The sequence below is a fragment of the Acomys russatus genome, chromosome 19 (genome assembly GCF_903995435.1).
Source record: "Acomys russatus chromosome 19, mAcoRus1.1, whole genome shotgun sequence".
Lineage (NCBI taxonomy): Eukaryota > Metazoa > Chordata > Mammalia > Rodentia > Muridae > Acomys > Acomys russatus.
In genome coordinates this window covers 38,051,125-38,077,288 of record NC_067155.1, presented here as the reverse complement: position 1 = coordinate 38,077,288, position 26,164 = coordinate 38,051,125, and positions in this window count along the sequence as shown.

Here is a 26,164-nt window from a genome sequence, read left to right as displayed (position 1 = left end):
AGGGACTCCTGTTGCAGCAGCCCGCCCTCCAGGAGCATGTGCGCACCTGCAACTCCAAGGTGAAATAAAGAGGGTGCCTGGCCAAGATTAGACACCAGGTGGCAGCAGAGGTCTAGCCATGAACTTCTCCCCAGCAAGTAACCGTAGCCCAGGCCCCTGGTATAAGCCACACTCCCTGAGGCTCCAGGGCCCCCTGCTCTGACCCAGTAGGGATGAGACCCTAGGGGAGGGGGAGAGAGTGGTGAGCTCTTCACACAGGTCTTTCTTCAGTTATTCTATATTTTTTTGCAGAGAGCTTGGGAGTTAGGGCAAACAAAAGCAGTCTTATGGGAACATAGGTAGGGGAGACCCATAAGGAACAGGACAGAGAGCCCTCAGATGGGGTGAGACTGTTAGCATATTGCCCCCAGTCTGCCTAGCAACCTATGACATCATTACTTGCCCACCGCTAGGTGTGCCAGCTACCCCGATATAAAAAAAAAGGCAAACCCACCTCGTCTTTGTCTTTCTCTTGTTTGTTACTACTGCTTTCTCTTCCTCTTCCTCTCTCTTGCTGTCTCTGTCTCTCTGTCTCTCTCTCTCTCTCTGGGGTGCCCCTCCCCCTTCCCTGCCCTCCCCCTCCCCCCCCATCCCCTATACTTCTATAATAAACTTCTCCACATCTTATCCGTTGCCTGGCCTCTCGTTTTTCATCATGTTTCATCAGAGAAAGCTTCTCATGAAACCCTAATACAAACTGAAACCGTGACCACTGTAGACACTCACCCTAAAGTTCTGCCCAGGAGCCCCGGCCCCAAGACCAGGTGAGATCTGGCCACACAACCCTGTAGACATTTGTCCTAGAACCCACTGTGTTCTGGCCCATGGTCTAGTGGGTCTTTGACTTTGCACAAAGTTTCTGGAGACTTCTTCCCTTGCCTTCTAGGAGGGGTGTCTCAGGGGACACTGTCCCAGGGAGGCTGTGAATGAGAGGGTCACACCCTTTCTATCTTGTTTACCGTTGCATCTCACTGACCCTGAGCCTCTCTGAGACTCACTTAGGGGTCTCTGAGCTAGGCCTGATCCCAGAGCAGCGTCAGGGTTCACTCCCTGATTGCCTCCGGGTAGTTCTAATTGACTGGGCCCTGAGGAGCTTGAAGGGAGGGAGCACAGGGTTCCTGAGTGACTACTCAAGAGAGACCCCAGGAGGCCCCTGCCTCTCCTGCTGAGCTATTGCACAACAGTGACCCCTCAGAGAGCCATTGGGTTTGGAAAACCCAGAGCAGTGGTTCTCAACCTTCCTAACGCTGTGACCCTTTAATACAGTCCCTCATGTTGTGGCGGACCGTGCCCCCCCCAACCATAAAATTATTTTTGTTGCTACTTCCTAACTGCAATTTTGCTACTGCTATGAATCGTAAAGTAACTATCTGCGCTTTCTGATGGTCTTAGGAGAACCCTCATGAAAAACTTGTTCAATGCCACCCCCAAGAGTGGTAACAACCTGCCCCCCCCCAGGTTAAGAATCACTGCCCTGAAGTAAAACACATCCGCCTGAGGGAAGCCACTGACATGCTGTCTCGTGCTAACATACACAGGCACTCTGACACTGAAGGCAAAACTTCCTTGAAACCCAGAAACGCCGAAGAAACTTTGAACCCGAGAGGAGCTGCTTGAGGTCACGTTCACAGATGTGTGGGGGGGGGGAGGGGAGGAGGAAGGGGACACATTTAGTGGCCTCCGACTTTAAAGCCACGCCTACAGAAATACTGAACCCTCACATTGTATTAAGAATAATTTAGCTAGAAGCCCAAAGAACCTATGTGAACAACGGTGGAGTAGTGTTGGGTGTGTTTACAGGAAGGAACAGCAGGGCAGGTCCAGCACCTGCAAGGCCTTCCTGCCAGGTTCCCCAGCCACTCGCTTCCGAGCTCAGACCCACCTGAAACCAGGTGGGTAATAAAGAGACCGTGGCATGAGGCCGGTACTCAGAGGTTTCGTTGAACTTAGGAAGCAATGAGGAAGCCAGTAAAACCTCATACTGACTGTTAGCACGGAGATGGGGATGCCCTGGTGAGCTTGGGTGTGATGTGGCCGTCCATCCCCAAGGGGCAATCCATGGGGTTCCACCAGAGACAATTCATACATGCTTCTAAGAACATGAATCATCATCCCCCGAGGGCATCAGCTTCTCTAGAAATGGCCACAGTAGCCTGGAAGGTCCCGGAAGGCAGTGGGTACAATCAGTCCGCCTGTCTCAAAGTCTTTCGAAACATCATGGCGTGGGTGGGTCTCCGGAGCATGCCTGAGTGTGTTCACTGCTTGTCTTGAGTGGAGCTTCTGGCCAGCACATCAGTCTTCTGATGTCCAGGCTCTGGTCTCCAGCAAGCTCTAGTGCACTGGCCATCCCATGATTCCTCTCGCCCTAAACTTTATATAGCCCTTGTCTGAGAAATAAACCCAAGTGGGGGGGGGGGGCGCTGCTCACATCTGAACCTTTGGGCAGCAGAGGTCACCATTACGTACCCAGCATGCACCACCCACGTTCCTCTCCTGCACACCCATCACATCTTTCTCCCCCTCCCGCCCCCACTTCCCTCCTCCCTCATCACACGTGTGAGCTGAAGGGTAAGCACCTAACCTAAGGGGCCCCATTACAATTCTCTGTGTGAACAGCTGGAACAGATAAGTACTTCTCTCTCTCTCTCTCTCTCTCTCTCTCTCTCTCTCTCTCTCTCTCTCTTTCTCTCTCTCTCTCTCTCTCTCCTGGGCAGGGTGGTCCTTGGATTTGAAGCCTGGAACTACAGCAGCTCTTTTGTGTATAAGTGTGTCCTCCACTGAGGCCAACTAGGCAGAAGGCAGGGATAAAAAGAAATCAAGGCCCTGTATCTTTGAGCCATTGATACCGAAACCCACCCTGCTTGAGGCCTTGCCGCCTTATGTGTGGGCCTATTCTCTCCTCGTTCAAACAGTTGACTCCAACTAAACTTCACTCAGCCATCCCTACCTGAGGAATGCCCTCCATGAAGCTCTCCATAGGTGATCCAGGCTCCGAGTGGTCATCTGACATACCTACCCCACTTAGCATTGTGCCCAACACTTGGCTGGCACTGATAGCCAAGTCCTCAGCAAGATTGGCTTCCTTGAGAGGCTCTTCCGTCCTTAGTAGAATCAGATACCCCAGCCAATGGTCACACCAATGACCCAGCCCAGACAGCAGAGGCCTGGGGTTCCTAATGCCACCATTTCTTCTGTTTTATTCTCTTTTCTCCCCTTTGTGTGCAAGAGTCTAAGACCTGGGCAGGAGGTGAAGAAACAGCTGGACCCCAGGAAGCCACAGGCCCAAGAAGGCTCCAGTTCCATGTTGTGGACTTTGTAGAGTCTCTGCTTTCTGCTGCCCCACAGCAGGAGTGGAGCACTGCCTGGCCTCTTTCTTTGAATGACACTGGCTTTGTTTCCAGAACAGGGGCCAACTGACCTGGTAGGGTGGCTCCCAGGGGAACTCAGAGCTCATAGAAAGCCATCACCCTGCTACCGCCAGAGCCAAAGGAGATTTTCGAGGAGAAGGCAGAAGTGGGAAGGCTGATAGACGGAAATGACTAGCCCTATCCCAGCCACTGTGACCTCTGCCTTTCTGACCCTAGTTTCCCCAACCCCTTCCTCCAGGACTCTAGGCCCTTCAACGCCAGCTCCTCTGTTCCCTCAAAAGAAATCTTGGTGACTTGGTTGACTAAATATTGTCTCATATTTTTTAAGCATAAAAGCATGGTATTTAATCACTGCCCCCATGTTTGGCCTTAATTTTTCCCTTCGTTCTTTCCTTTCATCCTCCCTTTTTCATGGGTGGTGGTGGTGGTGATGGTGGTGGTGGTGATGGTGATGGTGGTGATGGTGGTGGAGGTGGAGGTGGTGATGGTGGTGTGGTGATGGTGGTGATGGTGGTGATGGTGGTGGAGGTGGTGATGGTGGTGGTGGAGGTGGTGATGGTGGTGGTGATGGTGGTGATGGTGGTGATGGTGGTGGAGGTGGAGGTGGTGATGGTGGTGGTGATGGTGGTGATGGTGGTGGTGGTGGTGTTAGTAGTGGTAGTGCTGGTGTTTAACCTCAGGCTCCTGAGGGTGAGGCTCACTCTACCCATGACTCACTTGGCTGTCACTGCTTACCCAGTCTCGTCTATGAGTAGTCCTCAGATGTGTGTTTGGGTGTCTTCCTGGCTTTCCCGGCATAGTCTGAATGACTGAGTGGTAAGGATGGGATGTTCCACTTCCCTATTGCTCCAACAGGGATGAGGCCCCTAGTGGTGTTTTGAATTAGAATGGCCCCCGTAGGCTCACATGTTTGAATACTTGTTCCCCAGTGGGTGGAACTGTTTGGGAAGGATTAAGGGGCGTGGCCTCATTGGAGGAGGTGTATCACTGAGAGCGGGCTTCGAGGTTTCAAAAGCCCAGAACATTCCAGTTGCCTCTCTATGACTCATAGTTGGGTCTCAAGATATAAGCTCTCAGCTACTGCTCTAGTGCCGTGCTCGCTCACCTGCTGCCATCCTCCCTGGTGTGATGGCCATGGTCTCTAGCCCTCTGAAAATGGCAGGCCCCAAATAAAGTCTTTCTTCTATAAGTTACCTTGACCATGGTGTCTTTTTTTTTTTCTTTCTCCTTTTTAATAATTTATTTTCTTTTCTGCCTCTGATTGTTTTGCCTGCATCTATGTGCACCACACACTTGCCTGGTGTCTAAGGTGGTCAGAAGAAAGGATCAGATCCCCTGGAACTGGAGTTGCAGAGAGTTTGTATCTACCATATGGGTGCTGGGAATTGGACCCAGGTCCTCTGGAAGAGTAGCATGGGGTGCTCTGAGCCACTGAGCCATCTTTCCAGCCCTCGGTCATAGTGTCTTATCACACAATAGAAATGTAACTAAAGACACCCCCCTCTACTCAAGAATGGTCCAAGGGCTGGGAAGGTGACTCAGTGAGAATGCTTGTCATACAAGCATAAGGGTCTGAGTTTCATCTCCGGCACCAGGCAAAAAGTTGGACATGGCTATGAGTACCTCTAGTTCCATTTCTAGGGGGTTGAGAGAGGAGAGCCACAGGGGCTCACTGCCCAGCCAGCCCAGCCAAATGGGTAAGCTCTAGTTCAGTGAGAGACCTCCGAAGTAAGTCAGAGACGTGACTGAGAAAGACATCTGATATTGTCTCTGGCTTCCATGTGCACAGGTTGGTGAGTGCCACTGGTGAGTGTGCCCTGTATATGTATGCATGCACATACAGACATACACACGCACGCATACAAAAATAAAATAATAAAGAGTATCCCGTACTCTCTATAGTTCTATAGATGCCATGTATGTGCTTGTCATCAGCCTGGTGGGGCAATAATAGAATTTGAGCCCCTCCTGGCCTCAGGTAGCAGGATGGAGTAAGGTTGGAGACCATGCACCCTAAAGTGGGGCAAAACTTCAGGCAGAGACTGAGTGACATTCATCCAAACCAGGCCAGGAAGCCGTGAGCCAAAGGTGAAACCCAGCCGGCCACCAGGAAAGGAAATGACAAGGAGTCACATCCCAAACACATGGAGAGTACCCAGGAAATCATCAGTCTCTGGGGAGACTCAGGAAGTGGAACCGACTTGTTCAGTCCACAGAGGGGCCTGGCCTGGAATAGGAAATGAGAACAGGAAGGAAATGGGAACCCTCTTTATTACCAGACAGACTGGCAGAGAGCAAGGCATTGGCTGGTGTTGCATGTGGCAGGCCAGTGGAGAGCAGGCACCGTCTGCAGCCGATGAGCTGCGTGACACTCATGGTCGATCGACAAGTGGGGTCAATAGAAAGTTTCAACATGTATGCCCTTTACGCCCAACAAAGCCTCACACCCTTATGGCACCACTGCCAGCAAGCAATCATTCACTGTGACACTTAGAATGTTCTGGAGCTCTCCAGCCGGAGAGGGCTAAATGATTTCTAACAACCATACAGTGGCATGTGTCTTTGCCGGTGTCGTTTTGAGACGGGATCTCACCTTGTAGGCCAGGCCAATCTGGCATTTTCTATGACGCCTGGGCAGGGCCTGAACTCATGATAATCCCCCTGCACCTCAGCCTCAGCATGCTGGGATTGCTGACAAGAGCTACTACACCTGGAAATGCAACCTTTATAAAGAATGAGAGCTGGATACAGAGGTACATACCCGCAACCTCAGTCCTTGCGATGCTGAGGCAGGAGGATCAGAGGTTCAAGGCTACACTTGTCTTATTCCTTCCCAGAAGCTCAGAAACTGGGAAGCACCCACATTGGCTCCCACCTTACCTACATATTTGAATGCAGGAGCCTGATTAGGGGGTGGGGAGATGCCTTAGTTGGTAAAGTACTTGCTGGGCAAGCATGAAGACCTGTGTTTGATTCCCAAAGTCTGGGGGCCTCCACCTATCCAACTGTGAAGAATTTGCACCCCCCCCCCATTCTGGGGTAAGACTTTTCTCACTGTGGCACTTGCCCACCCCCACCCCCATGCTGGGATAAGACTTTTCTCACTGTGGCTGCTTTGGTATTGCCTACAGTCCTGTAAGTAACCCCTTTCACACACGTTCTGCAAATAACACTAATAAACTCATTGGCTCTCCAGGTTGAACTTGGGTAGAACTGTACTTTGGCCTGCTGTTGGGGTGCTATCTGGAGGACCGGAGGGAATAGATTTCTCTCCATTAGAACGTCTATACGGCAGACCAAAGATTTCTTAAAGTGAATGAGCCAGTGTGCCCCCAGCACTGTTGTCTCAAGTCTGGATCTTATTTATCGTGACTTTCTCCAACTGTGCCTCTGTGTTTCTACCCTCGACAGCATTTGGCATCACGTGACTGTTACCCACCAATGGAACTAGTTGGTTCTTCGCTTCGGTTTTTCTTGAGACAGGGTCTCACTCTGTAGCCCAGGCTGGCTACACATTTCCAGCAATCCTCTTGCCTCAGCCTCCGGTGTGGCAGGATTGTGGGTAAGGACTTCCCTACCTGTCTCCAATTGTTTAACTTTTTTTAAATGTGTCTCTGGGGAGATGGCTTGGCAGTTAGAAGGCCATGGTGTTCTTTTTTTTTTTTTTTTTTTTTTTGATTCTTTGAGACAGGGTCTCTTTGTGTTAGCCTTGCCTGTCCTGGTCTCGCTTTGTAGATCAGGCTGTCCTCGAACTCACAGCGATCCACCTGCCTCTGCTTCCCAAGTACTGGAATTAAAGGCATACGCCACCACACCCGGCCGGCAGAGGACCGGAGTTTGGTTTCCAGCACCTGCCTATATTGGGAGGCTCAGAACTGCTGGTACCTCCAGTTTCAGGGCATCCAATGCCTTTGGTTTCTGAAGCCACCTACACACAAACCCATACATAAACACCCGCATATACACATAACCAAAAAATACATCTTTAGGAACAGGTTTCTGGGCTGGAGATGTGGCTTGGTTGATAGAGCACTTGCATAGCATGCAAACCATGCTGGGGTCCCATCCCCAGCCACACCCAAGGCAGGTGTGAAAGTGCATACCCTTAGTCCTATGGCTTAGAAGGTGAAGGCAACAAGATCCAAATGTCAAAGTATCTTTGGCTACACATTGAGATAAAGGTCACTGTGCTGGCTACTTTTATGTCAGCTTGACACAAGCTAGAGTTATCTGAGAGGAGGGGACCTCATTTAAGGAAGTATCCCCCATAAGATCCGGCTGCAGAGCATTTTCTTAATTAATGATTGATGGGAGAGGGCCCAGCCCACTGTGGGTGGGGCCATGCCTGGGGAGGGGGGGAGGGCGGGTCCTGAGTTCTATAAGAAAGCAGGCTGAGCAAGCCCGTAGGTAGCACCTCTCCATGGCCTTTACCTCAGTGTCTGCCTCTAGGTTCCTGTTCTGTTTAAGTCTCTGCCCTGACTTCCTTCAGTGATGAACTGTACCATGGAAGTGTAAAAGTGTAAGCCAAATAAACCTTTGCCTCCCCAACTTGGTTGGTTTTTGTTTTTGTTTTTGTTTTTGTTTTTTGTTTTGTTTTGTTTTGTTTAGTCATGGTGTTTTATCACAGCAATAGACACCTAGAGCTCTGTGAGATCATGTCTTTAAAAAAAAAAAAAACAGAAACAAAACAATCGAACAACAACCCTGTCATATCCCAACCCCACACTGGCCAAGGAGTAGCCTCAGATCGGTGGGTGGCCTGGGTTTCGGCTCTACATGCCACCTGAGACACCTCAAGCAGAAAATGCCACTTTGGCTTCTAGGGACATGCATTGCATGTGGAGGGTCTAGGGGCCCCCTGGAGCCTGGGTTCTAGGTGGGTCCTTAGCAGACTGGAGACCATTGTGGACACTGAGCTCCAGAGCATAGGCAAGCCCAGGCAGGTAGATCCTACCACCACCACCACCACCAGGACTTAAAGGCAAACACTAAGGACAAAGTTCTGGACAGAAACTGCAAGAAACAGCAGAGAGGGTTTTTTTGTTTTGTTTTTGTATTTGTTTGTTTGTTTTTTAAACCCCAGCTTTAAGCAAAGCTTCAGGACAGGGACTTGAGTCCAGGCTTGCAGGATGCTGGGCCACTGGGCCACCAAGGCTAGGAAAGGAGAGCTGTACACAGGTTTCAACCCAGCCTGACAGGATCAGGCTATGAGCATGTGAGCTGGCACCTGCCAGCAGGGGGCGCCTTTCTCCAATTCTTTACAAGTGGCCACTGTACCCCTTCCTGCAGTACAGCTTGTGTCTGCCTGAACCTGCTCTTCCACGTGCCCGTGTGTTAATGAGCTGTATCAGACTCCCATACTTACAGCAGGAGTCCCACCCAATTCTAGGAAGCGCCTCTGGAGTCGCCTAGACAGTGGCAGGCTGTCACCATCCCTGCCTTGAGCCTTTGCCCCACCCCCATCCCATCCCCATCCGGCAGCCACTGAGGAGACTTTGTGGGTGGGGGGGGGGGCGGGATACCAGGCCTTCGGCAGGTGTGGCTAAGCTCAAGCCCTAGTAAGGACTTCTATGTGGGCCTGGATGGATGGGTGGGTGGGTGGGGTCCTTCCGAGGGCTATTCAGCCCAGAGTGGGCACCACAGGGCCTTGCCACCCTTCCTGCCTCTGCCCCCTTGAAAAGCCTTTGATCCCCACGCTGCTGGCCGCATCAAAGAACATCTACGCTAAGTCATATTTTTCCCCAAACCAGAGGAGTTCAAGGTCGGGCACAAACATTTGGCTCGTTATTTAGAAATAACACGTCCTCTGGGGCCCAGTATCAGATCAAAGCTCAGAAATTAAACTGCAGAGAAGGCGGCGGCGGCGGCGGCTACGATCAGTGGATTTGTGTTTGCTTATGGTTTTTCTTTTTCTTTTTTTCCCCTCCCCTCGGCAGCTAAAAAAGGGCCTCCAGATTGGCCTAGCGGTTTGGAAGTCTGGTCTGGGGTTCGCAGCCGGGAGGAGGCAGAGCTCCGAGGCTTCTGGGCGGGGAGGCTGAAAATATTTGGTTGACATGACAATAGAGATAGCTTGGCAGCTGGTCAAGCGTGGCCTCCAGGAAAATCATCTTCCCCACTTGTGCCCCAGCCCCATTCCTGGACAGTCACAATCCATGTACACAAGCCCGCATGTCAGGGGCCCCTGAGAGCTTGTGTATACCTAAGCACATGCATGCATGGGTACATGAGCGCACACGCACACAGGTCCACACAAAGACATGGGTATATAGGTACACAGAGGCACACAGGCTCACAAAGAGAAGTCACCCACAGGCATACGCAGTCTCGTAGGCATGTATAGGCATGCAAGTTTATATGCACATGTACACTCACACTCAGAACACACAGGGACACACATGGGCACACACAGACACATGGGTATATAACACAGGCTCATAAAAGCATCCACACACACACACAGCTGTGCACACAGGCACACACAGGGCCACACAAGGGCATACAGATACATACAGACACACAGTGACCCATAAGAATGGACAGGGGCACACTGAGGCACACACAAAGGTGTACACATAGAGGTACACACGGCTACACACGGGCACACATAGACTCATGTGCGAGTGACACACAGATTCATAGCAACCAGTAGGAAGGGAACGGGAGCTGGAGACTGGCTGGAATGGATCTAGAGGATGGCACATGGGTCTGCCTGTCCCCCTCAGGCAGGCTGCTTTTCAGTAGGGCATTATCTCTTCACTCTGAGGCTCCCAGATCCTAGTGTGCCTCACTATCCATAGTCAAGGGTGTGAGGAAAAGGGGGGGGAGACACAGGGCAGAGATTATGACCATCCTCTGGGGTAACCTGTGACCTCTATTGTCCTTTCTTTCTGACTAAGCAAGTGCTCATAAGGACATGGGTGGGGCTGGAGAGATGATGACTCAATTGTTAAGAGCACTCACCGGCTGCTCTTCCAGAGGACCCGGGTTTGATTCCCAGCACGCACATGGCAGCTCATAACTGTCTATAACTTCAACTCCAGGGCATCTAGCACTCTCCCATAGACATACAGGCAAGCAAAACACCAACCTACATAAAAAACAAATAGATCTTTAAAGAAAGAAAGAAAAGAAGGAAGGAAGGAGGGAGGGACGGAAAGGAAAGGACCTGAGCTACCCAACTCATGACCTCACTCCTCGCTGTGTCCCCATGGCCCTACCCTGTCCTGCCATGTCCAGGCCTCCAGCTTAACTCCCAGCCCACTGCCCTCTCCAGTCCATGCCTCGAGCCACAGCCCCACAGCCCACTCCCCTAAAACTTCCATTCTGTTCCAGACCCTCATGGATGACTGTCCCTACAGAGCTCCCACCCATTTGTGGTCAGGTGCAGAAACTGCCTTGATTCTATGGCAGGGTCTAGATCTAAGTCCATCCCATTGGCTGCAAACACTGGTTCACCTGTGCATGTGACCAGGGACCCACGATGGGATGGCGAGGTATTTGCAGGGGCTTCTGGAAAGACTTAGAGTCTGTGATGGCAGGTGGGGAGGGTGGACCTTTAGCCTGTGACAGTGTCACTTCCATGTGGCAGTGCTGTCTTGGAACAGATCAACACTGCAGAAAGCCCAGGAAGCCAGGTCCTGGAGGATGGCACTATGAGTCACTTCACCCTTTTCTGCCACAAGACAGATCGGCCCTCAAATGCTCTGGAGGTAGCCAGAAACACACAAAGCCACAGGCTCTGGATGGCTAGGCTTCGCAGCTCATAGGCTGCACCCACTGTCAGCTTCCTCGGGCTCCTGAACACCCAGGCCTTCCATTTGCAGATTCTCCTGCTCCCAACCTAAACCCCCATACAGGAAGCACTGGCTGGCAGGAAGCCTACCTGGCTCCTCCAAGTATCTCCTACGGAGCCCCTTAACCACACCAGCAGCCTCCTCGTATGCCTGAGAAGGGAGCACTCACGCCCAGCCCCAACATGGCACTTTCTTCTCTGGGGCTTGGTGGAGTTGGGGGGAGGGGAGGGTAATATGCTGCCTACCACCTGTGCATGTTCCTGTAAACATGTACATGCATGGACACAGGTCCACATCACACAGCTATCTATGTTCATCTGTGTGGAGACAGATAAAGCATCTGTGTTTCCCCTGAGAAGAGTGAAGTATACGAGTGACATGTTCAGGGAAGAAAATTGATGAAGCAGTTGCGGGGGGCGGGGGGTGAGCCTGCAGCCCGGAAGCAAGAACAGGAGTAGCCAGAGGGTGCTAAGTCAATCTCTAAGTGTCCCGGCTGGTTCTATGTCAACTTGACACAAGCTAGAGTCGTTGTGGAAGACAGATCTCAATTGAGAAAATGCCTGTGGCTGCACCAACCAAGCAACACATCTCAGGGGTGGGCAGAAGGCACCCTCTCTTTTGCACCCTCACCCCTGGCACAGTGCGCACAGAGTGGTTTTCCTAAGGCGAATCTGTGGTCCACGAGCCCAGAACACACTCTGGGAGTCTGAGAGTCTCCTGGGAGTGTTGGCACACATAATGACTAAGATCAAGAAAAATGCTCCCTTGGACCCCCACAAGGGTTGGGGTCTTGTGAGCAGGAACTCTGAGCCAAATAAACCCTTTTCTCCCTGACTTGCTGTGGTGTGTGTTTGTCCCAGTGACAGAACACCAACTTGAAAAGGACACATACCCAGTGTCCTCCCACAGGGGCCGTGTTACAGCCATCTTTTGTGTACGTCCCAGGTCCCCCGCCCAGGTGCCTTCAGCTGCACATAGTGAAGGCCTTGCTCTCCTGATGCCCAGAGCTCTGACCCTTCCCAATCTCCTTGTTTACCAGCAGGAGAACAGGCCCAGCAGGCGGGTGGGGTACAGGCCCGTCCCTGGCCCCAGCTGTGGAGCAGCTGAGCTCACTGGAAACCAGCTAGGGGCCTGAATGCCACTCTTGTCTGCTGGCCTGGTCAACAGCCTCTGTGGCTGCCCAGAGTCTCTATTGACTCAAGATAAGTTCCGGGGGCCCAGAGAACTCACTGTTTGGCCCAGTGTCTAGGCAGGGACAGCTGGGCCTGGTGAGTCCCAGGCTGAGACCCAGCGGCCGGTATTGCCAGCTCTGCAAACACACAGCTGGCCACACACTGTGTCCCTTAGGGCAACACCTATCAGCTTCTTGTGGCAATGCCAGCTATGAGGTGGGCCGCATGCCCTTAGAGCTCTGTCCAGAGCAGGTGTTGGAGTGACGTCATATCTTGCCAGCGATGATTTGGTCTTCCGACTCTCACCAATATTTACCTTCTCAGCTGTGCAGAAAATCTAATCAGACTTCCAACACCTGCCAGATTCTGCCACAATGGTCTCTGCTCCTGTTAGCCTGGGGTTTAGAACTTCTGGGAGTGTAACAAGCGAACAGGTGGGACCCGAGGCGGTATGGGGGAAGACTAGAGTAACAATAGCAGGGACTCAGGGAGGAGAGACAAGGTGAGATGGGCAGGCAGATGCCGCTCCAGCCCACAGGCCCTGATCCCCTTGGAGGCCCCAGGCCTCCATCCGCTCTGCCCAGAGCTCAAGGGGACATGTCCAACTCATCAAGGCTTGAGTCAGAGGGCAGCCAAAAAGAAAAGGGGGATAAGCCGGGCGGGTGGCACACACCTTTAATCCCAGCACTTGGGAGGCAGTGGCAGGTGGATCTCCGTGAGTTCAAGGCCAGCCTGAACTACAAAGTGAGTGCAGGACAGCCAAGGCTACACAGAGAAACCCAGAAGAAGAAGAAGAAGAAGAAGAAGAAGAAGAAGAAGAAGAAGAAGAAGAAGAAGAAGAAGAAGAAGAAGAAGAAGAAGAAGAAAGAAGGTGGTGGTAATAAAGAAAGGGGGACATGAGGATGCACTTTCTAGAAATGTCCTTCAGGAAAAAAATAGCAGCCCTACCATGTAGGGCTCATGAGGCAAGTGAAGTTGCTAAGCCAGCATTACCATGGGTGAGTGAATGAGGGCCTCGCGTGGCCACAGGTGAATGAGGGAGTGCCTAGGATGGTCACAGGTAATCGCCCAGTACAAAGGCCTTCTGGGAGGTTTTGAAGCTTCATCCCAAAGGCTCCACCCCTTGCCAAGGGGTGCTCTGGCTTTGCTCTGGCTGCCCCCCCCAGCACCCCCAAACACAAACAAGAGATGAAGCTACACCGACAGGGACACTTGTGGACTGTGCCTCCCTCGGATCTCCAGTGTGGCCTATCCCTTCAGCACAAGCACAGGGCCCAGAACCTCTAAGGACCTGTCTGGGGATCCCATTTGCCATTGGGAACTAATGATAAAGCCCGCCTACGCCAGAACCAATAAGACCCTGAAACCAGAGAGGCCTGGAAAAGATAAACCCAGCATTCATGTGCAGCAGAGAGAGGCTGTGTACCTCTGCCTCCTGTACTCCCCCTGCCCTCCTCTCCCCTCCCCCAACAGCCCCCCCTAGCCCTAACCCAGCAGAAACAAAGATATCAGAGCCAGTCACACTAATTATAACCGCTCAGCCCAGGGTGAGGAGACTGCACCTCTATTTAAAGCAGGAAAGGAGGTCCCATCTGCCGGGGCATGCTGGAGCCCCATGTGGTCCTCGAACCTGGCACTGGCCTGGCCCTGGGCCCATGAAGCAGCACCATGCCTGCCCTGCACACGCTTAGTCTCTGCTTATTCCAGAGGCCACCCCGAGTCCTAAGGCCTGTCCTCACCATGTGGGGCCGACTACCCAGGCAAGGCAAACTGCTTGACCTGGCAGCATCATACAAATCTGAAGAATGCTGGGGCAGATCTGCCCCAAGCCCCAAGCCCAGCCCTCATGAGGCCTCCAGGACGCACATGAAGGGGGACAAGGAGGCTGTTCTTAACCTGTCCTTGCCGAAAAAGCTGCCACCACCCTGCTGGGGCTTTTGGAATTCTTAGAGATCCAAGTTCAGGTGACGCCACCCCCAAACCCCTCCAGCAGCCATCAGAGAGGTGAAGCCTGCTCCAAAGGCCACAGGCAGCAGGGCACAGCTGGCGGTCTCCACCCGGTCCCCTGCCCAGGCTTACATGGCTGAAGTCTAGAGTGGGAGCAATACTTTCTCAGGAGCAGGGGAGAGGCCAGGAACAGAGCTTCACCCTGTCCTAGAAGGCAGGGTCTGTAGAGTCCTCCCAGAGGAGGGAAGCCAAGGGTCCTGCTTAGTGAGGGCCACCAGGGCTACAGGGAGGCGACAGGCACTTCACAGAGCTGTTGTGGAGGCCATCTCTAGACATGTCATACCCAGTGGTCTATCCTGGTGCAACTGCTGTTTTAGATGAAACAGACAATCTCTGGAGTTCTGGGAGTGGGAGGGATGGCTGACCAGGCTCAACAGCGGGAAGCTGGGACCACTGACACGGACTTAGAAATCCCCTTCCACCCAAACAAGGCACAAGGTCACAGGGCAACGAGGGTGGAGCCAGGCTCTCCATGAGGGAAACAGAACCAGCATGAGGTAGAGAGGCTTGTGGCTCCTGGAGATTGCGTGTACAAGGGTCTATGTGCATACATGTGTGTTTATGCACATGTGTCTGCATGAACATGTGTGTATGCATGTGCCCACATATGTGTTCACATACGTATACCTATATGCACACATGCACACATACATGTCTGTGCCCATGCACATGTATTTGAGTACATACACATGTGTGCTTGTATACACCAGTGTGTACTTACATGTGTATATGCATGTGTGTGTTATGTACACATCTGCATGCCCACATAAATGTCTGCATGCTCACACATATGATTATAAACACATCTGTGTGTATATGTGTGTGCAAAGTTATTGCTGCCCTCAATGATATTCTGAATATAAATATTCACTTATAACCTTGACTAATTAATGTTCAATAACAGGAAAAAATCTTTTGCAGAGCAAACTCTCCTCAACCCTTAGAAACCCTCCTGAATTAGTTAGCTGTCTAACCTTGAAGTTAAATACTTTTCAATTAATTTGTTTTTCGCTTGGCTGAACTTAAGTTCACAGGGATAATTTCTCTCTCGCTTTAATTTCACGATGAAATTATTGCTTGTGTCTCCTCCCCGATAAACAAGATCTCATTATGTAGCCCTGGCTGCCATGGAATTCACCATGTAGGCCAGAGTAGGCTTAGAACTCAAACAAGATCCACCTGCCTCTGCCTCCCAACTGCTGAGATTAAAAGTATGTGCCGCTAGGCCCAGCAATTCAATTTCGTAATGAAATTCTTGATTGCCTCGTTGGCTAGGACCCCTTTTCATGATTCTTCTCATACCGGAAGCCTCCAGGGACCAAGGGCAGAAGTCATGGACACAAATCTCAATCTCTCTCTCTCTCTCTCTCTCTCTCTCTCTCTCTCTCTCTCTCTCTCTCTGTCTCTTTCTGTCTCTCTCTCTGTCTCTTTCTGTCTCTCTCTGTCTCTCCCTCTGTCTCTTTATGTCTCTCTGTCTCTTTCTGTCTGTCTGTCTGTCTGTCTCTCTCTCTCTCTCTCTCTCTCTCTCTCTCTCTCTCCCCTCTGCATTCATTCACATCTTTATTTTGTAGTCACCATCATGTAGTTTTCCTGGTCAAATTGTAGGAGTCTCTCTCTCTATCTACCCGCCTATAGACAAGGTTGTCTTTCTTTAGCCTGAGTTTAACTTCTCTTTTCTATGTGGATAATTTCAAATGTTCATATAAATAAGAATTATAGAAAAGACTGCTTTTTTTCTGTTTTTTGTTTTGTTTGTTTGATTGTTTGTTTTGAGACAGGGTTTCTCTGTGTAGCCTTGGCTATCCTGGACTCGCTTTGTAGACCAGGCTGGCCTCGAACGCTCAGTGATCTGCCTGCCTCTGCCTCCCAAGTGCTGGGATTAAAGGCGTGCACCACCATGTCCGGCTGAAAAGATCACCATTTTCTGTTATTGATTTTTCCCTTTGTTTTGACTTGCTTTTGTTTTGTTTTCCAGCTGATTCTGGAAGCCTCATGAACTATTTGATAAGACTGAGCAAAGAGAGATAAGAGGAAGAGAAGGGAAGGCTGCAGAGTGGTGTGTGGATAGTACAGAGCCGGGGTGGGAGAAAGAGGCTTCCTTCCATCTCGCCACCTCTGCGGCATGTTCGCCTGCTAACAGCCCTGTAGCCTACAGCACCATCCACACCAGGATTCAGAGATGGGAGAGCATCCCGGCTGTGTCTCTGTTGTTTCTCACTCTCATGTCCATTCCAGGTATTGAGGCTTCTGTGGTGGATCCAGGATGAGAGGCACACTCCTGATGCAAGACCCCCATATCCAGCAAAACCCTCAAGTCCAGAAAAAAAAAACCCTGAGCCCAGAAAAACCCTTATAATGAAATAGCTAGAAGTTCAAGTCAGGGGCTCTTTTCAGCTCCTTCCCATCCCAGATGACGGGCTTTGGGGTTCTACCCAGACCCTAGGACCCCTGAGAACAGGAGAAGGCATCTCAAGCAACCCCATCACCCATGTGCCACTGAGCTTCCAAACCCACAGCTGGGGCCTGGTACCTGCACCATCTCAGAGCACCAGACCCTGTAGTGGCCTTGGTGATCTTTCCAAGAGCACCAGACTCAAGATCAACGTCATGCAAGGCCATGATTTGGTCTCTTGCACACAGCCAGCCCCACCTAGTGGAAGCCCAAGACCCCCAAGGACAGGAACCAGCATAGAGCCTTCCATCCCTGCTGTGCCCAGCCCCACAGCCTCTGAACGGTAACCCTGAGCCAGCAATGCTCATCTGAGCTACGCTCCAACTCATGGTCATGGAGGAGACAAAGCATCATTTCACTCTCCTAAGTCACTAAGCTCAACCATTTGTTATGCAGCAGTAGCTAACTCACACAGCTTTCAACCCAGTTCGAGGATGAATCCTGCAAGTTTCCTAGTCAGTGAGGTGCTACAAGGCCTTGAAGATGGCGTGGTGGAATGGGATTCTATCTGATAGAGGTCATTAAGAAAAGGAGCCCTTGACTGCCTCTTGCCTTTGGGAGCCCTGTACACACACACACACACACACACACACACACACACACACACACACAGAGAGAGAGAGAGAGAGAGAGAGAGAGAGAGAGAGAGAGAGAGAGAGAGAGAGAGAGAGAGAGAGAGCACTTTCCAGGCTATGCCTAACCCCAGCCTTCTGTCCTTCCAGGTGCTCTGGGTGTGTGTGTCAGGGTGTCTCCTGAGAGGCTCCTTGGCCCTTGGCCATCCTACGATTTATACCTACGCAATAGAAAAAAGACTTCCAAAGTGGAAGGTCTTGAGTCTGCCCTAGGGGCCCTGGGGAAGGAACAGGACCACAATCTTGCCCACAGGTGATCATGTTTGAAATGTTTGCCCCAGCACTGATCCAAAGAGCGTCTTCTATCCTCTGCCATGCAGAGTGCAAGTGGAGGCCCAGAGAGGCTGTGGAATTGGCCTGCAATTCCCCAGAGGGTTGTGAGCAGTGGCTGGGTGTGAGGGCCCTGGCTGCCCTGGCCCTGCGTTCTGCCCTGCTCTGGATTCCTCCCAAAATCACTCATCAAAAACACCCCAGAGCTGGTTTTCCTCTGCACGGTGAATAATGGTTCAGTCCCTCTCAGGGAAGAATGTCCCCATATCCCTTGATGCAGGTTGCCCCGCCTCCACACCCCACCTGGTTCTTTCCTTGACCACAAGAGCCTTCAGAACAGGCTTTGGTAGGGAGAGCCTGGGCAAGAGTCTCCAGTCCACCTGGATCTTCGTCCATAGCCCAGGCTGGTTCTGTGTACTTCCTGGTATCTCCTTTCCTGGGGACCCAGGTCGGCTTACTGGGGCGGGGGAGGGGGGCTTTCATCTCAGGAGGCCCTAAGAAAGCTCCCAGGTAGGCATAGCCAGGCCACTTCCTGGGAAGATCAGCTTGCTCTGCAGGGCTCAGATGGGTGCTCACCAGCAACACTAGGCTGCATGTTTACTCAGACTTGCAAAGAGATTTGAGGTGGCCATGTGCCTGTAAAGCTGCAGCCAAAGTCAACAGAAAACCCCAACTGAGGAAGCCAAGGGATGGCTGCAGGCTATTTGACCTGCAGGAGAGAGAGTGGCTCTACACACCAAGAAGTGCTGGCAAGTGGGAACAGAGCATGTGCCCTGTGGCCAGACGCATACAAGATCAGCAGAAAAGAAAGGAAGGACAGGTTCTCTGAGCAGCTCCAAGCCAGCTTACTAAAAAACAGTCTGCATTTGGCAAAGCAGCCTCAGGAGCTCAGACAACAAGATGGGAACAGCTGATCTTGAGGTGCCCCTGCCTCATCCCCAGGACTTTCCTAGTGGATTTGAAATGCCATTGCTTTGTTTCTGTGTGCTTTTTGTAGCAATGGGGATGGAAAACAGAACCTTGTGCATGTGCCTAGTTAGACCCCCAGGCCCTAACTAGGGGATTCTAGGCAGGAGCTCTACCACTGAGCCACACCCCAGCCCCTCACTGAGGGGTTCTAGGCAGGGGCTCTACCACTGAGCCACACCTCCAGCCCCTCACTGGAGGATTCTAGGCAGGTGCTCTACCACTGAGCCACACCCCAGCCCCTCACTGGGGGATTCTAGGCAGGAGCTCTACCACTGAGCCACACCCCAGCCACTCACTGGGGGATTCTAGGCAGGTGCTCTACCACTGAGCCACACCCCAGCCACTCACTGGGGGATTCTAGGCAGGTGCTCTACCACTGAGCCACACCCCAGCCACTCACTGGGGGATTCTAGGCAGGTGCTCTACCACTGAGCCATACCCCCAGCCACTCACTGGGGGATTCTACGCGGTGATCCATGACTGAGCCATACCCAGAATTCTTTTTACACTGTATTTTGAAACCAGCTTCTAGCTTGCCCAAGCTAATCTTGAACTCACTCTGTCGCCCAGGCTGGCCCTGGGACTTGTGATCCTTCTTGCCCCAGCTACATGAGTGCTAGGGTTACAGGTGAGTGTCACCGTACTGGCCTAGTGATAGGCTTTTCAAATAATCTATTTCAGACTAGTATCTAGGAGTGTGTGTATTTGAGTGTGCTCACCTGTGCACACACATATGGAAACCAAAGGTCAACATTGGATGTCTTCCTTAACTGCTTTCTAGCTCAGTTTTTGAGACAAACTCTCACTGAACCTGGAGCTTGCTGATTTGGCTGGGTCAACAGGCCCATAGACCCTAGGAAGCCCCTGTCTCCGTTCCCAAATGCTGAAATTACAGGCACGCATACCTGGCTTTTTAAGTGGGTGCTGGGGATTGAACTCAGATCCTCATGCTTGCGTGACACTGCACTGAGCCATCTCCCCAATTTCTCAGATTCTTCATGTAATTGATGCTTTGGTTCTTCGGAGCTTTTTTTTTTTTTAAATTCTGCACCCGTTTACTTTGTCTTTCGCCTCTGGTAATCCATTTCTGGTGCACAAAAGCCAAGTTTCCATTTAAATGTGTTTTCTGACCCCCTAAGTTTAGACAGAGCACAGGTGTAGACAGGCCCCTTCTGTGAAATTCCATATTCCCGGGGGGCCTGCTCTACCACTTGTCTCTGGGTCCTCAGTCTCACCGGCAATCTGGGCACCCTAAGGTATGCAAGGGTGAGCTATGTCCCTAGGCTACCCTGCCCTCCACAATCTCTGTGGGTAACCAGTTCCCACTTAGACACAGCACATTCGCTGGGAAGAGTGGACCCCAGAATCCGCATCCCTTGAGGCTTCTAAGGTGAGTCTCATCTCCAATCTCCACACGAGAGCCTGTGGGGGTAAGTCTGTGAAGGGCCCCCATAAAGGATTTCTATCTGCAAAATCAGAGGTCTGGGGGATTGATCTGCACACCGCTCCCTCCAAAGGGTGGGAGGGCAGCAGGGTGCTGCTGCAGCAAAACAGTATGTCAGCAGGCTGGCGGGACGGTGGTGGAGGAGCTGTGCAAGGTGGAGCATTCGAGAGCATCTCATTGAGCAGGTAGGGAAACTGAGGCCCAGAGAGAGAGCGAGCAAAGGGACTGGAGTGAATCGCTCTAGTCTGCATCATAGTCCCTGTCAGGTTTACATCCGTCTGTCAGGCGGGAGGACCCCGGTGGAACTCAGTACCCCTTGGCTCCGTGCAGTTCCTCAGAACAGAGCTCCAAGCCTCGTTGTTTTCAGCAACACTGTGGGTGCCGGTCTCCTGAGTCCTTGGCATGAGAAGGTTCCATGGTCTCCCAGGGAACTCCTATACTATGGGGCCCACTTCCCTGTGTACAGCAGACTTCTGGTTGGCCCTCTAACTCTTGCGTGGGGTCAGTAGCATTTCTCCAGGACCCAACACAGGACAGAAGAAAGGAAAGAAAGCTACTCAGAAAGCTGAGGCAGGGAGATCACAAATTCAAATCAAGCCTGGGCTACAGAGGGACTTTATTTTTATTTTTATTTTTATTTATTTTGAGACAAGGTTTCTCTGTGTAGACTCACTTTGTAGACTAGGCTGGCCTTGAACTCATAGTGATCTACCTGCCTCTGCCTCCCGAGTGCTGGGATTAAAGGCATGCGCCACCACACCTGGCTTTACATAGGGACTTTAGAGAAAGCCTGTCCAACCTAGTGGGACCTAATTGCACAATTAAAAGTAAATGAGAGGTCCACAGATACAGATACAGATACAGACAGATACAGATACAGATGTAGATACAGCTCAGTGGTAGAGTCCCCTAGAATCCCCAGGAAGGGTCTTGGGTGTGGCTCGGTGGTAGCCACGGTGCCCAGAGCATTTAAGGATCTGGGTTTCATCCCCATACCAGAGAACAAGAAATATAGTGGGTGGGTGGGTGGAGGGGGGCTTTGCAAGCACAAGCACACATCAGAGCCCACAGCCACCAGCCCGAGGGTGCCATTCCATTCAGGGAACCCAGAAGACCTCTGCTTTGGCCTTGAGAAGGCTTATTTCTGTGTTGTCACATCTGCCTGGTGACCCTGCCTGGGGCTGGAAGTGTTAACTCTCCTGTCACTGATGAGCCCTGGATGATACCAGCCACAAGGCTTTCTTTTGGTATTCATTTGGGGAGGGACAGGATGATGCTCTGCCTGGAGTCACCTCCACTCAGAAGGCTCCAGAGACCCCAGAACCTTTCTCTCTGGCCAGGCAGCATACCTTCCATGAATTTGGGGTGACTCCTGGGACTGTGCTTCCTGAGATTGGGGGACAGTGCATGCTATACGGATGCTCCTCAACCTGGTGTCACATAGCAGGGACTCTTAGGAAAGAGCCCTGGAGACTGCGCCCCCCCCCCTTTCAGGAGGGTGGGACATTCCAGGACAAGAGCAGACAGGGCCAAGAGGAAGCCCTGCCATCAAATTCCGGATGTGGCCCCAGGCACAGGCCTGGTCTTGTGGGGACAGGCGGCCCCTCCCGGTGCTGACAGCCTAGCCCCATGGCGGGCTCTGCAGGCTGCAGGTGGCCTATCACAAGCGGAAGATCAAGTCCCTCAGGGGCTAGGGGAGATGGATTGCATTCCTGGGGACCCACCCAGCCCCCTGTACGCCAGCCCTGCAGAACCGATAAGGGGGCTGAAGCACTTAGACTGAGGCTCATACAAATCAGCCGGAGTCACTGTGGCCTCCAGAGCTAAGCACCTAACCAAGCTGGGCACAGAGATGGACCAGGCGGCCATCCCGCACACATGCACTGGCAGATAAGACTCCTACACAAACAGTGACACAAAGGCCACTCTCACGCTTTCTCCAGGAGCATGCCAAGCCCTTGGCTTGCATTTTATGACCTACTATCTCATCTGTACCCCACAACAACCTCGCCAGGTGGGAATTCCGCTCCCTTGAAACAGATAAGGAAGCAGGCTGAGAGAAGTGAGAGGTGGCCAAGGTCATGCAGGTTATAAAGCGGCTGGGTCCGGACCCAGCCCAGGCCCACCTGGATGCAGAGCCCACCTGGGCACACACCCCATGCCCCTCTACTGAGCTGCAATAAAGGGACTCTTTGTTGAAAGGTGGCTTTTTACTGCCTTGCATGGATGCCGTTTCAGGTGACAGGAGGAGGAGGGACGCAGTGAGGGACTGGTCCACAAAGTACTACTAATGTTATAGGGCCCAGGGCCCAGGGACAGTGGGGAGCAGGGCAGAACCCACGGGAGTCCTGCTTGCAGGGACATGACCTGTGACAAATGGGACCTGACACACAGCTCACCTCCCTAGCTCAGCACCACGCGGCCCCCATCCCTTGTTCCAGGAGTTCATTCCCAAAAACCAGATGTCACGAGAGCAAGGACAAGCAAAAACAAGCTGGGGCAAGGGCTGAGGAGATGGCTCAGTTGGTAACTGCTTGCTGAACTAGCGTGAGGACCTGACTTTGGATTCCCCAGCACCCCCCCATAAAACTGGACATGGTGACACACATGTCCTACTGGGTGGTGGTAGGCAGACAGTCATCCACTGAGTGTCTCACTTAGTGACATATTTTTAGGCCAAGTCCCTTCCGGTCTTTTGCAAGTGTACTTCCATGTTACTTTCCAAAAGCGTCTGCCTGTATTGGGTATTCTGTTCTTTATGGAAAATCTCTCTTCCCCTCCCTCCCTCCCTCCCTCCCTCTCTCCCTCTTGCTGTTGTCTATAAGCCAGGGTCTTGAAAACCAGGAGTGACAGCTCACACCTATAATCCCAACACTTGCGGACAAAATTGGGAAGGATCACCTCAGACCTCGGGTTCAAGGCAAACCTCGACCACATAGCAGCTTCTAGGCCAGCCAGGACCATAGAGTGAGACTGTCTCAATACTCAAAACCAGAGATGTCTCAATAAAAATGTAGATGACAAATGAAGGATGTTACCAGAGCTTGTACTTCAGCCTACACACACACACACACACACACACACACACACACACTCATCCTAATACACCAACGTACATATACATATATGCATACACACAAAGTAAACGCATACATGCCTGCACACACACACCACATGATCCTAATACACAAACATATATAGAATATATACATACACACAAAGTAAACACATGCCTGCCTACACACACACACACACACACACACCACACACGTGATCCTACATATGCATATATACATACACACAAAGTTAATAAATGCATACGCACCTATATACATAGAATTGAAGAGAATATAAATCACACTACTCCTTATCCATTATTTTTACAACCTGTAAAATCAATCTTTGCTGAGAGGAACAAGATTGATTTAATCAGCTCCCTGTGGACAGGCTTGGGATGCATTTCAACTCTTTATATTTTTTTCTAACCTTTCCCCCCCCCAAAATTATACAGGCCTCTACTTTGGATCTTGGGAGTCCTCCAAACCCCAGATGCCATGGACTCAAGTTATGAGGTCACCAGCAATGAGGCCATTGGCAGGTGACTGAATTGATGAGAAATGATCCCTAGGGGGCAGGCCTTATCCTTTGGGATGTGAGTGGAGGGGTTAGGGGTTCCCCCCCCCCATCCTTTGCTTTCCTTTATTCCTTCTTCCAAACATAAAATGATCTGCTTTGTTCCTACTGCACTGCCCTGCCTGCCCCAAGGCCCCAGCCAACAGCTGCAGGTGAAAAACCTTCCAGAACTTTGAGTAAGGTAAAATTTTCCTTTTTTAAAGTTTTTTTGTTTTTCGTTTTTGTTTTGTTTTTGGTGGGGAGGGGTGCCTATATACGTGACATGCTCACGTGTGCATGTGTGTGGAGAGGCTAGAGGCGAACACGTGACATCTTCCTCAATCGCGCCTTGACTTACATTTTGTTTTTTATTTTTGTTTTTGTTTTGAGGACGGGGTTTCTCACTGAATCTGGGTTCAGCATCTGGGCTAGACTGGCTGTCCAGAAAGCCTCTGAGATCCGCGATTCCCACCTTCCCAGGGTTGGAGTTGCCAGTTTGCCCTGCCCTACCTCTCTTTACTTGGGTTCAGCACATCTAGACTCGAGTTCTGGCGATTTGGCAACAAGAACTTTCCCACTGAGCCATCTCACCAGCACATCTCACCAACATCAAGAATAAGTTTAATAGGTTGATGGAACTGCGGGAACACAAGGATGGCCTGTGAGCCTTCCTCCCGGCTCACGGGCATCTTAATAAGAGCTAGCCTGAAGCGTAGTGCCAGGAAGCACACACAGTCAGTGTGAGGGATCTGGCCGCTCTAGTGCCTCTGAGGCTGTCCACCCTACACTGTGCAGAACAGATGCCCATCCCATTGCACGCCTGCAAGTGCTCCTTGCACCCTTGTCTTACCTGTACTGGCTGTGGCCCACAGAAGGGGGTGGAGCTATTCATAAAACGAATGTGACTTTCCCAGACTCCCTTGCGCCCCTCTGTCCTTACTCTTTCCTCGCTTGGTCTCCCATTCCTCCACTTGCATTTTGTCATTGATTTATAGACACTCTGTAACTGAATTGTTTGTTTGTTTGTTTGTTTTTTCTAGACAGAGTTTCTCTGTTAGCTCTGGCTGTCCTTTGTAGACCAGGCTGGCCTTGAACTCACAGAGATCCTCTCACCTCTCCCTCCTTGCATGCTGGGATTACAGGACTGTGCCACCACACCCGTCTATAACTGAACTATTAACTCTCTGTTGTTCCCATGTGACTTTCCCTGGTGAGGCATGAGTGCCTCCGGCAGGACAATGACAACAGACCAAACCATGGTTCCTCCCAAGTCTTGCTCAGTGAGCTGGCGAGTATAGGGCTTCACCTCAGGAGCATGGACAAGGACTTATGTTCAAGAGTATGGGCCACCCCCTAAAGCAGCCACACCAGTGAAAAGTCTCCCCCAGCATGGATAATGGCAGCCCTATAAGTGGCACAGATGGAACGTCCTCTTCTATGCCCCCCGTCACTACCAACACCGCATGCAATGGGAGCAGAGTGACACACGGCTGAGACGAGCTGCAGGAAGCAGAGGCTGTGGTCTCAGGTGAGGGTATAGGGCCCTCCCCACTCTCCTTTTCTGAGGGAATCAGCAAGCCTGATTTTCAGGGTCACTCATGGGTAGATGCAGTGCTCTAATGAGTGAAAATGGCAATGGCTTTTACGCTCAGAAGACGCCACTCCACCACACCCCATACACCTGAGGAGCCTATGCATGGTTGGTACTCAGGAGAAAGTGGGTTTGTCCTGACAATTGCCACCAGGGATGCTGCAGCGTAAGGATCGGGTGGGAAGACCTCCTTTTGGAGTGATGATGGCCTTGTGACCATGAACGCAAGGCCCAAGGTCAAGGACACTGAGCTCCCATAGTGATCCCTTTCGTCATGCCAACGGGCCCTCCTACATCTTCTTCGTGGCTCAGGGGCTGACCCTTGGCCAAACACCACTCACAGCTGGCCCAATGAGCTTCATTTCCCTTATTTGTGTGGAGTTATCCACCTTGCTCCCACCCACCTCGACTTGGCTCGCCATCTCTGTGTTCCCCCAGAAAGCACAGAAAGACAACCATAGCTTTCCACAGCTGTCCTCTGTCATCAAAGGCCTTGAGGCCAGTCTCCCAGCTTCCGGACCTGGGATCCAGACTTCTGAGCCCATCAAAACACAGACTGTGGGGTCTCAGACAGTGGTGGTGACCTCTCTGCCTTCCTGGAAGACCCAGTGAAGACTTGGGGCTCAAAGACTATGACAGGATCTAGAATCACCTAGGAGACAAGTCTCCACACTTGTCTGTGAGGAAGTTTCTAGACTGGACTAGTGGAGATGGCAAGAAAGAGGGCTGAGCCCCAGCATTCATCCCTCTCAGCTTCCTGGCTGTGGTTACAATGTGACCAGCCACTTCCCGCTCCTGCCACCATGCTTTTGCCA